This window comes from Crocuta crocuta, unplaced genomic scaffold (assembly GCF_008692635.1).
Source record: "Crocuta crocuta isolate KB4526 unplaced genomic scaffold, BGI_CrCroc_1.0 scaffold452, whole genome shotgun sequence".
NCBI lineage: Eukaryota > Metazoa > Chordata > Mammalia > Carnivora > Hyaenidae > Crocuta > Crocuta crocuta.
In genome coordinates this window covers 623,208-641,953 of record NW_027528851.1, presented here as the reverse complement: position 1 = coordinate 641,953, position 18,746 = coordinate 623,208, and the positions used below count along the sequence as shown (strand labels likewise).

At 38.4% G+C, this 18,746-nt stretch overlaps 1 protein-coding gene across 2 annotated transcripts in view; it reads left to right on the top strand.

Annotated features, from left to right (window-relative positions):
- Positions 1-18,746, top strand: part of ST7 (suppression of tumorigenicity 7) — a 272,136-nt gene that overhangs the window by 20,966 nt on the left and 232,424 nt on the right. The gene's annotated exons all lie outside the window — the stretch shown is intronic.

The window sequence follows — 18,746 nt, the reverse complement described above, 5'->3', positions numbered from 1 at the left end:
GAGAGAGAGAGTGAGCAGATTCTTTTTATGAGGCTCTGATTGTTCTATTTTGCTTTCTTGCTATGAAGATTTTTCTGTATATCAAGAAACCTTGTATTATTAAGATAATATTGATTTTTTAAATGGATCAGGGGTGTCACTAAGTATTGACATGTCTATAAAAGGCTTTATATAGAAACTAAGATATCTTTTTTAAGGAATAGAGGAACAAAAGTAAATGTGATTATACTTCATCATATAATTTCTAAACCTAGTCATTTGTCAATCTTTCATTGTAAGATGACAATGTGTGTGCATTTATTCTTCTTTATACATACAATATTACATCTTGGGTTTATTCACCCCAAGTCTTTTGATATCTAATTCATCTTTTCAACTATATATGGACAGTTAAAATTCCATCCCTTTGATATCTCTGTGAGAGAGTATGTTGTCTTGAAGAAGTTCGAAATGGCAAATTCCCTTTCAAACTTATTTGTCTGCTCTACTGGTTTTCAACACTAAAGTAGATTGCACTTGCACTTGTTCAGTTCTAAAGAAGTCAATAAATAAGGGTAACCAGTTAGTTAGGATGTTATTCATGAACATAGGGTATTGACTAATTCATAAATTCAACCAATGACCATGGGTGAGAGTTTTTTGTTTATTTTAACCAGAAACCAGAGTCAGAACAGTTATTTCTTTTTTTTAAAAGTTAAATTGTTTTATTGTTATTTGTTTATTTCTGAGGCTTATTGACATACAATATCCTAGTAGTTTCAAGTGTACATCATAGTGATTTAATATTTTTAAACATTATCAAATGATCCCATAATAAGTCTAGTTATCCTCTGTCACCGTACAAAGTTATTATGCTGTTATTGACTATATTCCCTATGCTGTACATTACATCCAATGATTTATTTATTTTATAACTGGAAGTTTGTATCTACCTCCAACCCTTCCCCCATTCTGATAACCAACAGGTCGTTTTCTATATTTATGAGTCTGTTTCTGTTTTGTTTTGTTTGTTCATTAATTTTGTTTTTTAGATTCCACATATGAGTGAAGTCATTAGGTATTTGTCTTTCTTTGCTGACATTTAACTTAGCATAATATTTTCTAGGTCCATCCATGTTGTTGCAAATGGGAAAATTCATTCTTTTTTTATGGCTGAATAATATTCATTTTATATACATAAATATATATATACATACACACATATACATCTTTTTGATCCATTCATCTACTGATGGACACTTAGGTTGCTTCCATATCTTGGCTATTGTAAATAATAGTGCAATTAACATAGGGGTGCTTGTATTTCTTTGGATTGGTGTTTTCATTTTCTTCAAATAAATACCCAGAAGTGGGATTGCTGAATCAAGAACAGTTATTTCTTGCATTGTAATGTCCCACATAAATTCTGAAAATCACTTACAAAAACAGATTATTAAATTTATATAAAAAAGCATAAAACTAAAGACTATAATAGCCAATATATGCATATACACTCGTAAACACCACGTACGAAACAAGAGAGAAGAGAGAAATAATTTTAAAGAAAATTTAAAGGTCTTCCCTAATATATTGGTTTCTTATTCAGTTCAGATGTTTTATCAGACTAAGATATACATTTTAACCAAACATATAAACCAATTTATGAGGATTTAGGAGTATATTGTTTTTACATAATCCCCAGAAACTAATGGTCATTTAACTCCTATTATACAACAATGGGTAGCTACACCTGGTGGAAGACCAAATCTTAAGTTTTATTCCTGCATTAAATCTAAGGTTAGTATTTTTTAAAAAATTTACCATCCTAAACTTCTTTTTTTTAATGAGAGAGAGAGAGAGAGAGCGCACATGCAATGGGGGGAGTGGGGCAGAGGGAGATCTCAAGCAGGCTCCATTTGTGGCACAGAGCCTGAGGGAGGTGGGGCTTGATCCCACAACACCAGCATCAGGACCCAGCCAACATTAAGAATTGGCCACTCAACCGACTGAGCCACCCAGGTGCCCCTAAGATTAGTATTCTTTATAAAATATAACATTTGAAATTTCTTTTCATATGATTGATTTTCATTCCTTTATATAGCACTCAGTTAAGTATTTACTGACCATATACCATGTGCCAAACATTAGCACTATTTGTACTAGGAGGTAAAGAGGACTAAAATAAACAATAACATTACCTAATATTAAAGGCCTCAATTTATTAATAGAGAGGAAAGCTACTGACTAGGCATTGCACTAAGCATTTTTAGTAGGCATCTCATCAAATCCTTCCAACAGCCTCATGTAACAGGTACAAGTGTATCCTACTGAACAGGTGAAGAAACTGGCCCAGGAAACTCAGTAACTTGTAAAGAGCACCCAGGTAGTGAATAGCAGGACCAAGAATAGAGCCCATAGAGCCCATTCCAATCCTATGCTTTAACAGCCTATCATAAGCTTCCTAGTGTTGCATCCCAGGAAAGTAACAGTGAACTCTAGGAGTTAGGAGGGAGCTGGTGTCACAAAGGAGGTGAGATTTTAAGTGCATCTCCAAATAAGCTGTCAGATAGTTTTGGCAGGGAAAGAAAGTTGGTGGGAAGAATATTATAGAAAACTATACTATAGGCAGGTCCTGTGGAGCAGGTCGAAAGGCATGAGAGAGAAGAGCGTGTATACCAAAACACTGGTAGAATGAGAGTGCATGCCTAGGATGGGAGATGAGGCTGTGTAGGTTGGGAGGAGTGCCCTGAAAACTTTGAGTGCTATCTAGATTTTACCCTTGAAGTGGGCATTGGCGTAGAGTAGGAGTGGAGTAGATGGGGCCTTGAAGGATTTTAAGGTAATGAGTTACCAGATTTGTACTTTTAAAGGTAACTCTGGCTGAGAAGTGTGGAAGAAGGTAGCATGAGCCAGGAGGAGGCACGGCAGTGGTGGTTGTGATGGGGGTGCTACTGTTGTTTGTGGAGAAACCAGCGGCGGGAAGCCCATGCATTTTTCTCTGTGAGGGATGATCAGGTTATGAGACTAAAAGCTATTGCAAGGAAATAGAGAGAAGTGATAGATCAGAGATGGACCTTGATGCCCAACTGAATGTGGAGATGAAAGGAGGACAGAGGGACTCTCATGCCTTCTGGGGGTGGGGATGATCCTCAGATTTCTGAATTGGGGAGCTGGAAGGGTGGTGCTTGATCTCTGACAAAATTCTAGAAGGAGGAGAAGTTGGAGGTGAGTTTTGGATGCCATAAGCTTGGGGTAACTGTGAGCCATTCCACTGGGAGATGGTCAAGAGGAAGGTAGACACATCTGGGTTTTTACAATTTCATGAGTGGTTCCACTCAAAAGAGCCACCCTTTACCTTTCATTGTTATCCTGCCTATCCTACTAGTCACCAAGGCCTGTCAATACTATCTTCTTAAATATTCTTTAATATCCACTTACATACATCTCTGAATTGGTCATTTGGATTCGTGTGTGCAACACCTTTGTGTTTCTACAAGGCTCTGCAAAATCAGATCTTCTTCAGCTTTCTCTCTCGACACTGTTCCACGGAAGCCTGCACATCAGCCACACTTCCCAAGAGGTCATGTTCTCTTATTCCTGTGTCCAAGCACAAAGACATGTCTCCAACTCCAATCTCCATCCCTGGCTGCACACCATGGAGAGGCAATAATGAGTAAGACAGGCTGATCCTCCAGGAGCGCCTAGGAGATAATCAGAAAATTGTGGCTCATCTGAGTCGTATTCATGTTCTTTCTCTGAGCTTCACTCACAGCAAAAAGCCAGGCCCCAAGACGCTAATTTGAAGTAGGGAATTCTACTGTAGAGAATCTGGTGGTTACTTAACATAAAATAGATAGTTCATGTACTCATGTTGTTTATTTCTACTGGAATTAGGGAAAATGTGAGAGTAGTTCTACTACGTATGCCGTAAATACATCCTGCATGCAAGAAGTTAAAGGAGCTTGTTTTATTATAGAGGAAACTACAAGTAGGCAAAGCAAAATTTGTCATAAATATTCTGCTGAATACTCAGAATTCTAAAAATGTCTTGGCTGTAGATCGGATAAACTGCCATTACTCTATTACTATTTAATGCACAGAAAGTGAAATTATTTATGGACAGAAACAGACTTTCAACTTTGATTTGGTAAAGGTGACATTTTATTCAGCCCAGACAAAAACGTTTATAATAATCTTGCTCAAACTAGCCCATTTAGAATAAGCCATAATTATCCCAGAGAATTGTTTATATTAAAAACAGGCTGAGAGTTGTTTTAACTGTGAACACCCCCCAAAATTAGAGGATAAACATTCTTCTTGTTAAGATTTCTTTGGAAACCCCCTGTGCTACTCCACGGAAGACAAAGCAAAGGTAAATAGCTTGTGCAACCGAAATCTTGCTTAATAGAGTGATTTATTTTCCAGACTACAAACCAGTGACAGGAGGACATCTATCTTTCCCCAATTGCCCTGAGTTTATTCATCCCTCTGAGCCTGAATTCTGCGAACAAGGAGTGGAGTGTAGAGTTTGAGACCTCTGTGGATGGATATGTGGCATCCAACACACCGCAACTTAATTTTGGCTTGAGTTTAGGGTAAACTACTAGATCGCTTTGTGCCTCGGTTTCCCTGTCTACAGAATGGGGATCGTTGAAGGGGTTAAATGAGATCCTACAGAGCTTGGAACAGTGCCTGGCATATAGTAAACCCTCAACATATGTGAGTTATCATTATTATGTCAAGAGTTCCCCTCAGCGCCCCAGTGGGCCTGTCTTTCTAAATATTAGCACAATAAATATAAATGGCACCAGAACTTGAGGGGGCAGGGGCCACGTGATCCCTCCACGAAAGCCACATGTAGGGGCCTTCAGAGAGTTAGCAATAAGGCTGGAANGCAGCAGAGAGCAGCGCGGAAAAATGGCTGAAGCGGGCACGGGCTTTCTGGAGCAGCTCAAGTCCTGCATAGTTTGGTCTTGGACTTATCTCTGGACCGTGTGGTTCTTCATCGTGCTCTTCCTGGTCTATATCCTGCGAGTGCCCTTGAAAATCAACGACAANCCCGTCCTGCCTGGTGCTAGTCGGCGGGCGACAGAGAGGATGGGCGTCGGGAGCGAGGGCGTTCTCAGGGACGCCCCCTCGGGTGTCTGCGCTCGGACGCCGAGGTTCTCTTCAGAGTTAGACCGTGCTCTTCCTCACTGCCTCTCTGCCTGGGGTGCCGAACTCCCGAAGTGTAGTCGGGCCGGGCGTCTCTCCCCAGCCGCCGGCACTCGGCCGGCTGAGGGCGCCTCCGTAGGGGTGCTGCCCAGGGGTGCCCAGCGCTGAAGGCCTTCAGCGGGAGCCGAGCCGGGACCCGGGGGCTCGACTGTCCCGGCTGCTCCCTCGGGGGTCCGAATTTGAGCCCCTGGCGTTGGGGGGTGAAGTGGGGTGGGGTCGCTCTAATTTCGAAGGGGAGAGGGATATCTTGTTAGGGGTATGGATGACGTGTCGGGTTACCCCACGGAATGTCAGAGGGACAGGAGAGGAAATCGAATTCGTGATGGTTTTAAGTGCTCTCTACCCTTCTGTGTACCCACTACCCGCCTGCCTTAGACTCTGGTAACTAGTCTTGTCCTGAACCTTCGATCCAGCTCCACATGCTAAGAAGTGAGTCCCGCACGTCTCATACCCACGGTCGTCAGTGCAGAAGGTGATCAGAACAGGATCTTATTAATATAACCGGCAGGGAGCCGACTGAATCCTTTAAAAACAGCCACAAAGAAAATCCACACCCACAGAAACACTGCAGAGGCTGTTCAGAAACACAAAATATGTTCTGAAGGAAAGGTTACAGTCCTTTTTGAAGTAGTTGTGGGACTCAAGTTAGATAGGATTAATTTATTTAGTTAGTTAGTTAGTTAGTTTCACAGTACTTTGAAGAGTCCTGACAGCCCAGATTATGTATGTAATGTATATATTTACATGCTCTCGGAATCCAAGTCTGGCAGTGCATTTTCCTGTGTGGTGATAACTGCGTTGAAACAGTTTTTAGAAACTTTGAGAAAATGTACTCATTTTGTTAGATACTTGTGCTTTTAAATTCTAAACCTCAGGCATCTTGGTAACTGTAACTTGAACTCACGTTCATCTTTACATTTGTTGCATAGTGATCCTGGGAGACAGAATTCTGTGACCTAGAATCATCCCGCCATTTTAATAACTGTTCCTCACCCCCTTGATTTAGTCATCTCAAAGACCATGGCTCTGGCTGTTTTTCTTTTAGAGTGGCTGATTGTCATAATACTATCTTCCTTGGCTTAGGCAGATGTATCTCCAAGATACCTTCTAGTCCCAAAGCCCTATGATTTTGAGAAGTTAACTTGAATATATGTGGTAAGGAAATCCTGTATTTATTGATAAATTTGATTTTTTTCTCCCCAGAAATTTATTGTAGAATTTTAAAAAATGTGAATGTTTCTCATTTAATACAAATTTAAGATTTTTTATTTTGGAACACACATTTGTATACCACATTTTTTTTTAATTTTTTTTTTAATGTTTCATTTATTTCTAGGAGAGAGAGAGAGAGAGACAGCGTGAGCAGGGGAGGGTCAGAGAGAGAGGGAGTCACAGACTGAAACAGGCTCCAGGCTCTGAGCTGGCAGTCAGCACAGAGCCCGACGCGGGGCTCGAACCCACGAACCGCGAGATCATGACCCAAGCGAAAGTCGGACGCTTAACCGACTAAGCCACCCAGGCGCCCCACACATTTTTTTTTTTAAAAAAGTAGGTTAAATAATCATCCATGTGTGTATATTCATGCATGTGCCTATAAGTGCCACTTATCGGTGTTCTGTGCAGAATAGGCAAGAAGCAGAATACCTATTGGGAAACTATGTAGCTTTTAAGGCAGAAAATGCTGTAGTTAGATCTTCTCCCAGCAACTGTAAACCTGACACCAAATACCTTTGTTAATTTGTATAGGGTTGTTGCTTATTGGGCTTGTAAGAGAGAGGAAATGTGAAGATGTACAGGCCTTCAGGGTTGGATCTCATCAGGTATATGGTGGAAGAAGCCTGAGGGTGTTTTCTCTGGTGATGCTGGACTTCTGTTTTCAGTGTGGTTTTATGCACATTTTAGTCATAAAGGAAGGTAAAAGGAGAAGCATAGAGAGACAACTACCTCTCTGCTATTTTTGTGAGAAGCTGAGCAAAATGAGGACATCGTCTTTGCAGGGAGAGCTGGTGGATTCTAATGGGACTAATTTTTCTGTTCCTAAGTCCTGTGGTGCTTGCTTTTCCTGCGGCAATGAAGGCGAGTATCCCTGGAGCGGCCCTGAGCCTAGAGCTGCTTTTTGGGAGCTGTGGGTAGCACAGGCCTCTTTCCTCAGGGAAGGTGAGGACACTGTCACAATGGGGCAGATTGGTGAGGCAGCCAGGAGCCCGGGGCTTCCATGACACACCCCCAACTCTGTACTTCGTGGAATCTGGTGAAAATGTTCCAGAGTTGTTTTGGATATCTGCTTGGCATCCTCTTAAAAGCTTGATTACCAATGACAACTTTAATACTTCTGACCTCATTTGATCTATTTTTTGATAAATGTGCTTTGTCTGATTTGCTTTTTTTTTCTAAATTTTTTTTAATGTTTTTTTATTTATTTCTAGGAGAGAGAGAGAGAGAGAGAGAGAGAGCGTGAGCAGGGGAGGGTCAGAGAGAGAGGGAGTCACAGACTCTGAAACAGGCTCCAGGCTCTGAGCTGGCAGTCAGCACAGAGCCCGACGTGGGGCTCGAACCCACGAACCGCGAGATCATGACCTGAGCGAAAGTCGGACGCTTAACCGACTAAGCCACCCGGGCGCCCCTGATTTGCTTTTTTAAAAGTATTTCATGAATGTCTCCTATGCATAGTTAACATTGTGACAGGTGCTATGATAGGGAAGATATACAAGCTTGTAAAACTCAGGCAAAATGAGTTTACCACATGGGAACCACTTTCCATAATGCAAAGTGAAGCAGGGCAAGGCAGGGAGAGCTTTTCTTGAACTGAACTTTGGAGGATGAAGAGAATTCCATGGTTCTGAGTTAGGGATGTGGAGAGTAGTCCTCCCAGAGTCATAAAGGTGTGGAAGTGCAGGTCAGATTCAGCTAACTGTGAATCGTGTGGAATTTAAAACAGTGAAAGGAAAACACTTGAATGAACAATGATACCTTTGCTGCTCTTCTGTCATGTATAGTTTTCCAAGTAAAAATACCTTTAAGGTTGGTGTGCCTGAGTTTCATTGTTTTACTTCTCTGCTACTACCATCTGGGTTTACTTGACCTTTACAGCATTGAGCCTATCTGTACCATTTAAGGATGAAGTTCGAATTCCACACAGGGAAGACGTCACACTGGCAGCCAGATCTTGCAATGAAAAATGAATTTTAAAAAAGATAAGGGAGAATACAAACATATTAGAAAGAGCATACATTGCTTAGCTTTGATAATTGATTTTTTGATGCTCTGCTCTTGAGTTGGATAGGAGAATGTTAAATTGTTTCCTATGATTTCCTGAAAATAGAATGAACTTTTGACATGATTTTTAAAAATCCCAAATTATGTTATTGCTTGTCATTTTTCAGGTGAATTAGTATCTTAAAATAATGGTTTTTCCAAAAGGGCAGAAAATTAATTGTTGATAGGAGCAGTCATGCAAGATATTATTCAAGAAAAACAGTAGAATAGATTAGTCTTTAAAAAGTAGCACAACTTTATACTGCAATGTTGATAGCACTCTCTTATGTACTCTATGTTCTGAAATTTTTGAATGCCGAATTTAAAACACTTTGCATGTTTAACATCTTTTCTTAAAAAGGGCACCTTTGCAATTTTTGGACCAGGCAGCATAAGTGATTTCCCAGTTCTTTTGCTGTTTCCTGAAAAGCAAATTTTCAAAGGCTTTTGAAATCCTATTTAATTCCTTTTAAAAAACAAATGTAATAGTCTGACCCTAGGCTTAGGTTTGTTTATATTATAACACTTTTCTGTGTTAATTAAGGTGGTAAATACAGATCTTATTCTTACTAAGCTGAAATGATACATAAGTATCATTTAGGTATAACTCAGTTTTGAGTATTTTCATGTTGGAAGTAGTTGCTCTGAATGTAATATTCTGGATTTCTTGTCTCAAGGGCTATCCCTCTGGATAACTTGTCTCAAGTTAATGTAGGTCCTTTGCCCCTGCTGTGCCTGTTGTCTAAAATGTTCTCCCCATCTGTAAATCCTACCCACCCTTCAAGGACCAGTTTGCCTGCTGCCAGCTGATCCTTCCAGCTGAAGTGATGTTATCTGAGAGGCATGCTGGCAAATTTTACCTTGCATGAATTATTGTTGTGACTCAACTTCTTTGTTTTCCAGTAAAATTTCTTGCACATAGGAGTAATTTCTTACCATTCATTGGATGAATGAATCTCCAAATTGTGGTGTACCCATTGGGTTGGGATTGGAACAGTGAAACTGATTAAACACATCAGTGGGTCTGTGCCTTACTTAAATTTTTAGCTTCAGATCCAGGTCAGAAGCTGACACAAACACTTAAAATTCTGTGATGGGTCATATGCATGTAATTCATGGTAGTCCAGTTCATTAACACATAGGATAATTTTCTAATTAGTGTCAGCTTTCAGTTTAGGATACATCCCAGACATTTTGGTTGCCCTTACTTATTTTGGAGACATTTCTCTCAGCCATTAATGAAGCAATGTAAATGATACTTTTTAAAAAAGATTTTTAAAAATGTTTTTTGTTTATTTTCAGAGAGAGAGAGAGAGAGAGAGGGAATGAGTGGGGGAGGGGTAGAGACAGGGAGAGAGAAAATCCCAAGTAGGCTCCATGCTGTCAGTGCAGAGCCTGACTCAGGGCTTGATTTCACAGATTGTGAGATCATGACCTGAGCTGAAATCAAGATTCAGATGCTTATGCAACTGAGCTACCCGGGTGCCCCAGTGATACTTTTTTCTTAGGTCCTCAGTTTCTCTACATATACAGTGATAGTTTTATATTCTTTAAGATTTCTTTCTAGCTTTAGGATTCTTTTGCAGTGTCTTGGGATAAATTTCATTGAGTACAGAGTGAATAGGCTTCTTACTATTCACATCTCTGCTTAAATTCACTTCTTTTGAGAGGTTTTCCCTGATGGCCCAATATAAAATGACCATCCAGTACTGTACTATCACCAGATTTGAATTCTCTGCATCACACTTAGCACTGTTTAATATAGTTCTTATTTATTTATGTATTCTTTTTAAAAAATTATTTAAATTCAAGTAGTTAACATACAATGTAGTACTGGTTTCAAGAGTAGAACCCAGTGATTCATCACTTACATGTAACACCCAGTGCTCATCCCAATACGTGCCCTCTTTAATGGTCGTCCCCCCAACCACCTCCCCTCCATTAACCCTCAGTTTGTTCTCTGTATTTAAGTCTCTTATGGTTTGCCTTCCTCTGTGTTTATCTTATTTTTCCTTCCTTTCCCCTAAGTTCATCTGTTGTTTCTTAAATTCCACATAAGTGAAATCATATATTTGTCTTTCTCTGACTGACTGATTTTGCTTAGCATAATACACTCTAGTTCCATCCATGTTGTTGCAAATGGCAAGATTTCATTCTTTTTGATTGCTGGGTAATATTCCATTGTGTATATATATATATATATATATATATATAAAGAAGATGTGGTATATATATATATATATATCTTTATCCATCTTCTTTATCCATTCATCAGTCGATGGACATTTGAGCTCATTCTGTAATTTGGTTATTGTTGATTAGCTTTGCTATAAACATTGAGGTACATGTGCCCCTTCAAATCACCATTTTTGTATCCTATGGATAAATACCTAGCAGTGCAATTGCTGGGTTGTAGGGTAGTTCTACTTTTTAGCTTTTTGAGGAACTTCCATACGATTTTCTTTTTCTTTTAAAAAAATGTTTTTAATGTTTTTATTTATTTCTGAGAGAGAGAGAGATAGCGAGAGTAGGGGAGGGTCAGAGAGAGAGGGAGATGCAGAATCTGAAGCAGGCTCCAGGCTCTGAGCTGGCTGTCAGCGCAGAGCCCCATGCGGGGCTCAAATCGACGAACCGTGAGATCATGACTTGAGCTGAAATCCGATGCTTAACCTACTGAGCCACTCAGGCGCCCCTTCCATACTGTTTTCCACAGTGGCTGCACCAGTTTGCATTCCCACCAACAGTGCAAAAGAGTTCTCCTTTTTCTGCATCCTTGCCAACATCTGTTGTTTCCTGAGTTGTTAATTTTTAGCCATTCTGACAAGTGTGAGGTGGTATCTCATTGTGATTTTGATTTGTATTTCTATGATGATGAGTGATGTTGAGCATCTTTTTATGTGTCTGTTAGCCATATGAAGTCTTCTTTGGAAAAGCATCTATTCATGTATTTTGCCCATTTTTTCACTGGATTATTTGGTTTTTTGGGTGTTGAATTTGATAAGTTCTTTATAGGTTTTGGATACTGACCCTGTATCTAATACGTTATTTGCGAATGTCTTCTGCCATTCCATTAGTTGCCTTTTAGTTTTGTTGTTTCCTTTACTGTGCAGAAACTTTTTATCTTGATGAAGTGTTGTTTTTATTTTTCTTGTCTCCAGAGACATGTCTCATAAGAAGTTGCTGTGGCCAAGGTCAAAGAGGTTGTTGGCTGTTTTCTCCTGTAGGATTTTGATGGTTTCCTGTCTCACATTTAGGTCTTTCATCCATTTTGAATTTATTTTTGTATATGATGTAAGAAAGTGGTCCAGGTTCATTCTTTTGCATGTCGTTGTCTAGTTTTCCCAGCACTATTTGCTGGATAAACTGTCTTTTTTCCACTGGATACTCTTTTCCTGCTTTATTGAAGACTAGTTGACCATATATTTGTGGTCCATTTCTGGGTTCTGAATTCTGTTTCATTGATCTATGTATCTGTTTTTGTGCCAGTACCATATTGTCTTGATGATTCCATCTGTAATACAGTTTAAAGTCTGTAATTATGGTGCCTCCAGGTTTTTTTGTTTTTTTGTTTTTTTTGTTCAATGTTACTTTGGCTATTCAGGGTATTTTCTGGTTCCATATAAATTTTAGGACTGTTTGTTCTAGCTCTGTGAAGAATGCTGGTGGTATTTTTTATTAAAAAAATTTTTTAATATTTATTTTTGAGAGAGAGAGAGACAGAGTGTGAGTAGGGGAGGGGCAGAGAGTGAGAAGGAGACCCAGAATCCAAAGCAGACTCTAGGCTCAGAGCTGTCAGCACAGAGCCTGATGTGCGGCTCGAACTCACGAACCATGAGATCTTGACCTGAGCTGATGTCAGACGCCAAATTGACTGAGCCACCCAGGTGCTCCTTTGGTGTTAGTTTGATAGGGATTGCATTGAATGTTTAGATTCTTTGGGTGATATAGACATGTTAACAATATTTGTTCTTCCAATTCGTTAGCATAGAATATTTTTCCATTTCTTTGTGTCTTCTTTAATTTCTTTCATAAGCTTTCTATAGTTGTCAGCATACAGATCTTTTACCTTTTTGGTTAGGTTTATTCCTATGTATATTATGGTTTTTGATGCAATTGTAAATGGGATCAATTCCTTGATTTCTCTTTCTTCTGTTTCATTATTTGTGTATAAAAATGCAACTGATTTCTGTACATTGATTTTATGTCCTGCAACTTTGCTGAATTCACCTATCAGTTCTAGAAGATTTTTTGGTCGAGTCTTACATGTAGAGTATTATGCCATCTGAGAAGAATGAAAATTTGACTTTTTCTTTGCCAACTTGTATGCCTTTTATTTCTTGTTGTTATCTGATTGCTGAGGCTAAGACTTCCTAGTACTATGTTGAACAACAGTGGTGAGACTAGACATCCCTGTTGTGTTCCTGACCTTAGGGGGAAAGCTCTCAGTTTTTCCCCATTGAGGATCCTATTAGCTGTGGGCCTTTTATGGCTTTTATGATGTTGAGGTATATTCCTTCCATCCATACTTTTTTTTTTTCAAGAAAGGATGCTGTATTTTGTCAAATGCTTTTTCTGCATCTATTGAAAGGATCATATGGTTCTTATCCTTTCTTTTATAAATGTATCACATTGATTGGTTTGCAAATATTGAACCATTCCTGCAGCCCAGGAATAAATCCCACTTGATCATGGTGAATAATTCTTTTAATGTACTGTTGAATTCGATTTGCTAGTATCTTGTGAATTTTTGCATCCAGGTTCATCAGGGATATTGGCCTATAATTCTCCATTTTAGTGGGGTCTTTGTCTTATTTGGGGATCAAGGTAATGGTGAACTCATAGAATGAGTTTGGAAGCTTTCCTTCCATTTCTTTTTTTTTGGGGGGGGGGACAGTTGGAGAGGAATAAGTACTGACTCTTCTTTAAATATCTGGTAGAATTCCCATAGGAAGCTGTCTAGCCCAGGACTCTTCTTTGTTGGGATATTTTTGGTAACAGATTGAATTTCTTTGCTGGATATGAGCCTATTCAAATTTTCTACTTCTTCCTGTTTGAGTTTTGGTAGTATGTGAGTTTCTAGTAATTTGTCCATTTCTTCCAGGTTGCCCAGTTTGTTAGCATATATCTTTTCATAGCATTCTCTTATAATTGTGTTTTGGTGGTGTTGATTGTGATCTCTCCTCTCATTTGTGACTTTATCCATTTGAGTCATCTCTCTTTTCTTTTTGAGTAGTCTGGCTAGGCGTTTATCACTTTTGTTTATTTTTTCAAAAAATCAGCTTTCAGTTTCATTCATCTGTTCTACTGTGTTTTGTTTGTATGTGTATCATTTACTTCTGCTCTAATCTTTATTATTTCCCTTCTTTTGCTGGCTTTGGGTTTTTTTTTTTTCCCTGCTCCTTTTCTAGCTCCTTTGGGTGTAAGGTTAGGTTGTATACTGAGGACCTTTCCTGCTTCTTGAGATAGGCCTTATTTGCAATGTACTTTCCTCTTAAGACTGCCTTTCCTGCATCCCAAGGTGTTTGGATTGTCGTGTTTTCATTTTCATTTGCTTCCATGTATTTTTAACAATGTTTTCTTTAATTTCTTGGTTAACCCATTCATTCTTAGCAGAATGTTCTTTAACCTTCATGCATTTGAAGGCTTTCCAAATTTTTTCTTCTGGTTGATTTCAAGTTTCATAGTGTTATGTTCTGAAAATATGCATGGTATGATCTTGATCTTTTTGTAGCTGTTGAGGCTATTGATTTGTGACCCGATATGTGATCTATTCTGGAGAATGTTCTATATGCACTTGAGAAGAATGTGTATTCTGCGATTTAGGATGAAATGTTCTGAATATATCTGTTAAGTCCATCTGGTTCAGTGTGTTATTCAAAGCCATTTTTTCCTTATTGATTTTCTGCTTAGGTGATTTGTCCATTGCTGTCAGGGGGTATTAAAGTCTCTTACTATTTTGGTATTTATTATCAATGATTTTCTTTATGTTTATGATTAGTTGATTTATATATTTGTGTGTTTCCAAGTTGAGGGCATAAATATTTACAATTGTCAGATCTTTAAAAAAAATTTTTTAAGTGCTTATTTAGTTTTGAGAGAGAGAGAGACAGAGAGACAGAACACAAGTGGGGGAGGGGCAGAGAGAGAGAAGGAGACACAGAATTCAAAGCAGGCTCCAGACTCTGAGCTGTCAGCCCAGAGCCCGACATGGGACTTGAACCCACAAACCCATGAGATCATTACCTGAGCTGAAGTCAGGCGCTTACTGACTGAGACACCCAGGTGCCCCACAATTGTCAGATGTTTTTGATGAATAGACTCCTTAATTATGATATAATGCCCTTCTTCATCTCTTTTTACAGTCTTTATTTTAAAATCTAGTTTGTCTGATGTAAGCATGCCTACTCTAGCTTTCTTTGATCTCCATTAGCATGATAAATTGTTCTCCGTCCCCTCACTTTCAATCTGCAGGTGTTTTTAGGTTTAAAATTAATCTGTTAAAGTCAACAAATAGATGGATCTTGTTTTTTATCCATTCTGGTACCCGGTGTCTTGTGACTGGAGCATTTAGTCCATTTACATTCTGAGTGATTATTGAAAGATATGAATTTAGTGCCCTTGAGTTTCCTGTAGAGTTGATTTTCTGGTGATGTTCTCTGGTCCTTTGTATTCTTTATTTATGCCTCTCATTGTTGTCCTCCAAGTAACTGTAAACACCATGGGTGTAAGGGTCTTGTTTTGTCTTATTGTATATCCCCAGGATCTTGAACAGTGAGTGTTTGGGTCTAGGGCTTAGTATGTTTTGTTGAATGGTAAACTATGTCATTTGGTTGTGGTGACTCAAAAGTAACACTTTTTTGGTAATGGTTTTCAAATATATCATGTAGTCATTTCATTCTTTCTTATTTTATTTTACTATTTTATTTTATTTTATTTTATTTTAATTTTTCCAGGGTTATTTCAGTGAACAAATTAAATCATACCTGGTGGAAGGTCCAAACCACCACTACAAATAGGGAGATAAAGCAACCAGAGTCACAACAGAGAGCATGTAACACACTCTAAAAAACACCTCCTAAAGGGCCAGGCCCCGGACAGCGTATGACCCCTCTTTAATATAGTAGTGCTTGAAGGTGCAGGACACGTAGCAACCTATTAAAATTCATAAGGGACAGAAAACTAGCCAAAATGATGAAACGGAAGAATTCTCCTCAAAAGAAATTCTAGAAGGAAATGACAGGTAAAGAATTGCTCAAAACAGATAAACAATATATCTGATCAAGAATTTAGAATAATAGTTATAAGATTATCATGTAGTCATTTCTTATGAGATTGAGAATTGTGTTCACTGACTCTGAGTGATAAAGGTTATCCTGAAATTTTGACTGATGTTCTAAAATATTTATATGTTTTGATCCATTCTTTAGGGGTAGAATATAAGGAAAGCTATCCTTTTGGTCTACATCATAAAGTAAATTTATGATAAAGAATATTAAGAGTAAAAAAATTGATCACATTGGGAAACAGTTTGCCTAATATAACCTGAAACTTCAAACATAAGATTTGCAGAGTTAGGTACTGCATATTATCTGTAAGGAAGGAGCTTGGGATTCTGTTAACATGGAAAAAGTTCTTGTATATAGGGAAGGGCAGGGTAAAAGAAGAAAGATTTGGTTGAGAAGGCTTTCATAGCGCTATTGTCAGATGTTATGAAACTTAACACACAGAAGCATAATTTGAAGTGATTAGAAATACTTAATCACAATTTTTAGTTCATGTATTTGCATATTCTTACCACTAACTATAGAAGCATTTCTAAGTTTATATGAGAAGCCAGGATGAAAATAGTTTTAGCATTAAAGAAATTTGCTTTATTGCCAATTTCATTATAATATTTTTTCTTTGTAAAGTACTGTCTGTCTGATGAAAGAAAGAAATACCAGCTATGATGAGGTGAAAGGAGCATTGAGTTTAGAAGATTTGAGTTCAAATCCCAGTTTGCGATCTGCTGGGTAACATTGGATAAATTACTTTGGAAGACTCTTTTCTCATTTATAAGATGAGGAGAATGATCTCTATTTCTTAGATTTATTTTGAACTTTAAGTGAGATAACCTTTAGCGCTGAGCCTTGAGCACTGCACATAAATAATATTACCAACCATGTATTTTATACCTCGTGGTTAGTCCATTTTGCTGACTCTGAAATGTGTTCATTCATTAGTTAATTCATTCATCCACTGGTTTGTTTTTTCACTCATTTGGAGAGGAGAGGCAGGTGCCTGTAGATTGAAGTATTATTCCTGTCAGTTATTATTTGGACCTACAATCTCATGTCAGTTATATTCTTCCCAGTTTCTGCACTTGTTTTCTGTGCTGAACAATTACATTCCTCTAATATATTGCCAGATTCACTAATGCTTCCAGGTATATTTTGCTCCCTGTGAGCAAGGGCCATGAATGGTAAAGTCACATCTTAAAAATAGGATTGAATATAAATCTGTTAATGTGAACTAGGAAGGGATGAGGAATTAACCTTTAATGGGTTCTTCTGAGAGCAGGGGTTATGACTTTTTCATCTTTGTGTTTCCATCATATGATCATCACTCAGTGATCATATGTTAAAGGTGAATGCATGAGTATTTTTAAGGCTTCCCAAGATTAATGGCACTAGTGGTACTTTTCTTATTTCACTTCACCACATAAGGCTTTTCTTTCCTTTGGTTCAGAGGGCTGTTGCCAATACTCACCATTCGAGGCTGGGCTTATTATTTAGCTCATAACTGAAACTCAGAGAGATAGGGGATTCTTCTGAGATAGCTGGGGCAAAAGCTCAAAGACAAGGGAGGAAAAAGAGTGTTCTTGTGATTCAGAGGAGGCGTTTGCCCTAGGTGAAACTAATGGGCAAATTCAGAGCAGGAAAACACTAAGGAGAAGAAGTAGTCTGGTGTAAGTGTGATTAGTCAAATGGGTCAGGATGCTCAGTGATTGTCTGGACGTGGGGCTGGAATGGGATTGACAGCAAGTGTAGAAATGGACAAGTAGCACAACTTAAGGAGTGTTTATACTTGCTGAATAGACTCTAGTAGGCACAACCCTGGAGATTGTATGAATATTTCTATGGCTGAAATCACTTGCCTTTGGTTTACCAGCCTCATGATAGAATTGGTTCCTTGACTGGAGTGCAACTTCATATGAGATGGTAAATTGAATGGAGAAAGTACTTTGTAGACTTTAAACTACTATTTAAATCCAAGGAACTATAGTAGGTTGTTTCTCTAGAAGTTTGTATTCTGTAGGCTTTGTCTCTCACAAGGAAATGGCAGGTTAAAATATACAATGGGATCTCATTTATCCTGGATAGTCTTTCTAAAGAATATCTAAGAATTGCTCTAAGCAGGGTAATGGTTTATTGGGTTGTTTTTAACTACACAGGACTGAACATCTGTTTGTTGTAAATATAAAGCAATATCTTCTAGCATCCTCACTGTATTTGAGATGTCATTGTAAAGATATTTCTAAAAGGTTTTTACCTTCCCAGAAGAGAGAGAATATGTATTGAAATTAATTTTTGGTGTTACAGTGGAATAGGTTGGTTGCTCATGTGTTACTGTTACCAGTCATTCGAATATAGCAGGCATTCCTGCACTACCTACTGTGCTAAAATAAGAAACTGACAGGCTCAGTTAGCCCCAGCAGTACTTCACATTACCTGTGGCTGTGGCCAAAGAAGTCACCATTTAATTCCCACTACTAAATCTGTGAGCAAAATAAGGCAACATTTATCTGAGAAAGATTTTTTTTTTCTCTCTGAATTTTAGGAAACTAAAAGTGTGCTAGCTATAGGCATACTTTATGGAGTAACCTAGCTTTGTTTCTTAAATTGACTTAACACATCTAACAAAGGATGTTGGTTAAGGTCAGCTTTTTTGAAAATTTGAGCAAGCTGTAGAGGGCTTTAAAGGAATCTCTTAGGTCAGTGAGCAAGCACTATTTGTTGTTTGTTTCTATAAAAGGCTTAACTATTTAAAATAACACAAACAGTTGAAACTCTCCGAGGCATAAAAGTGTTAAAAAGAAGTGGCTCTGAAAGTAGTTTCAGTCTGGATTTATGTGTGATCTACAGTTAGAGGATTTTTTTGTTTTGTTAAGTCAATTGTTGGAGCACCTGGGTGGCTCAGTTGGTTAAGCATCTGACTTCAGCTCAGATCATGATCTCACGGTTCGTGGGTTCGAACCCTGTGTCAGGCTCTGTGCTGACAACTAGCTCAGAGCCTGAAGCCTATTTCAGATTCTGTGT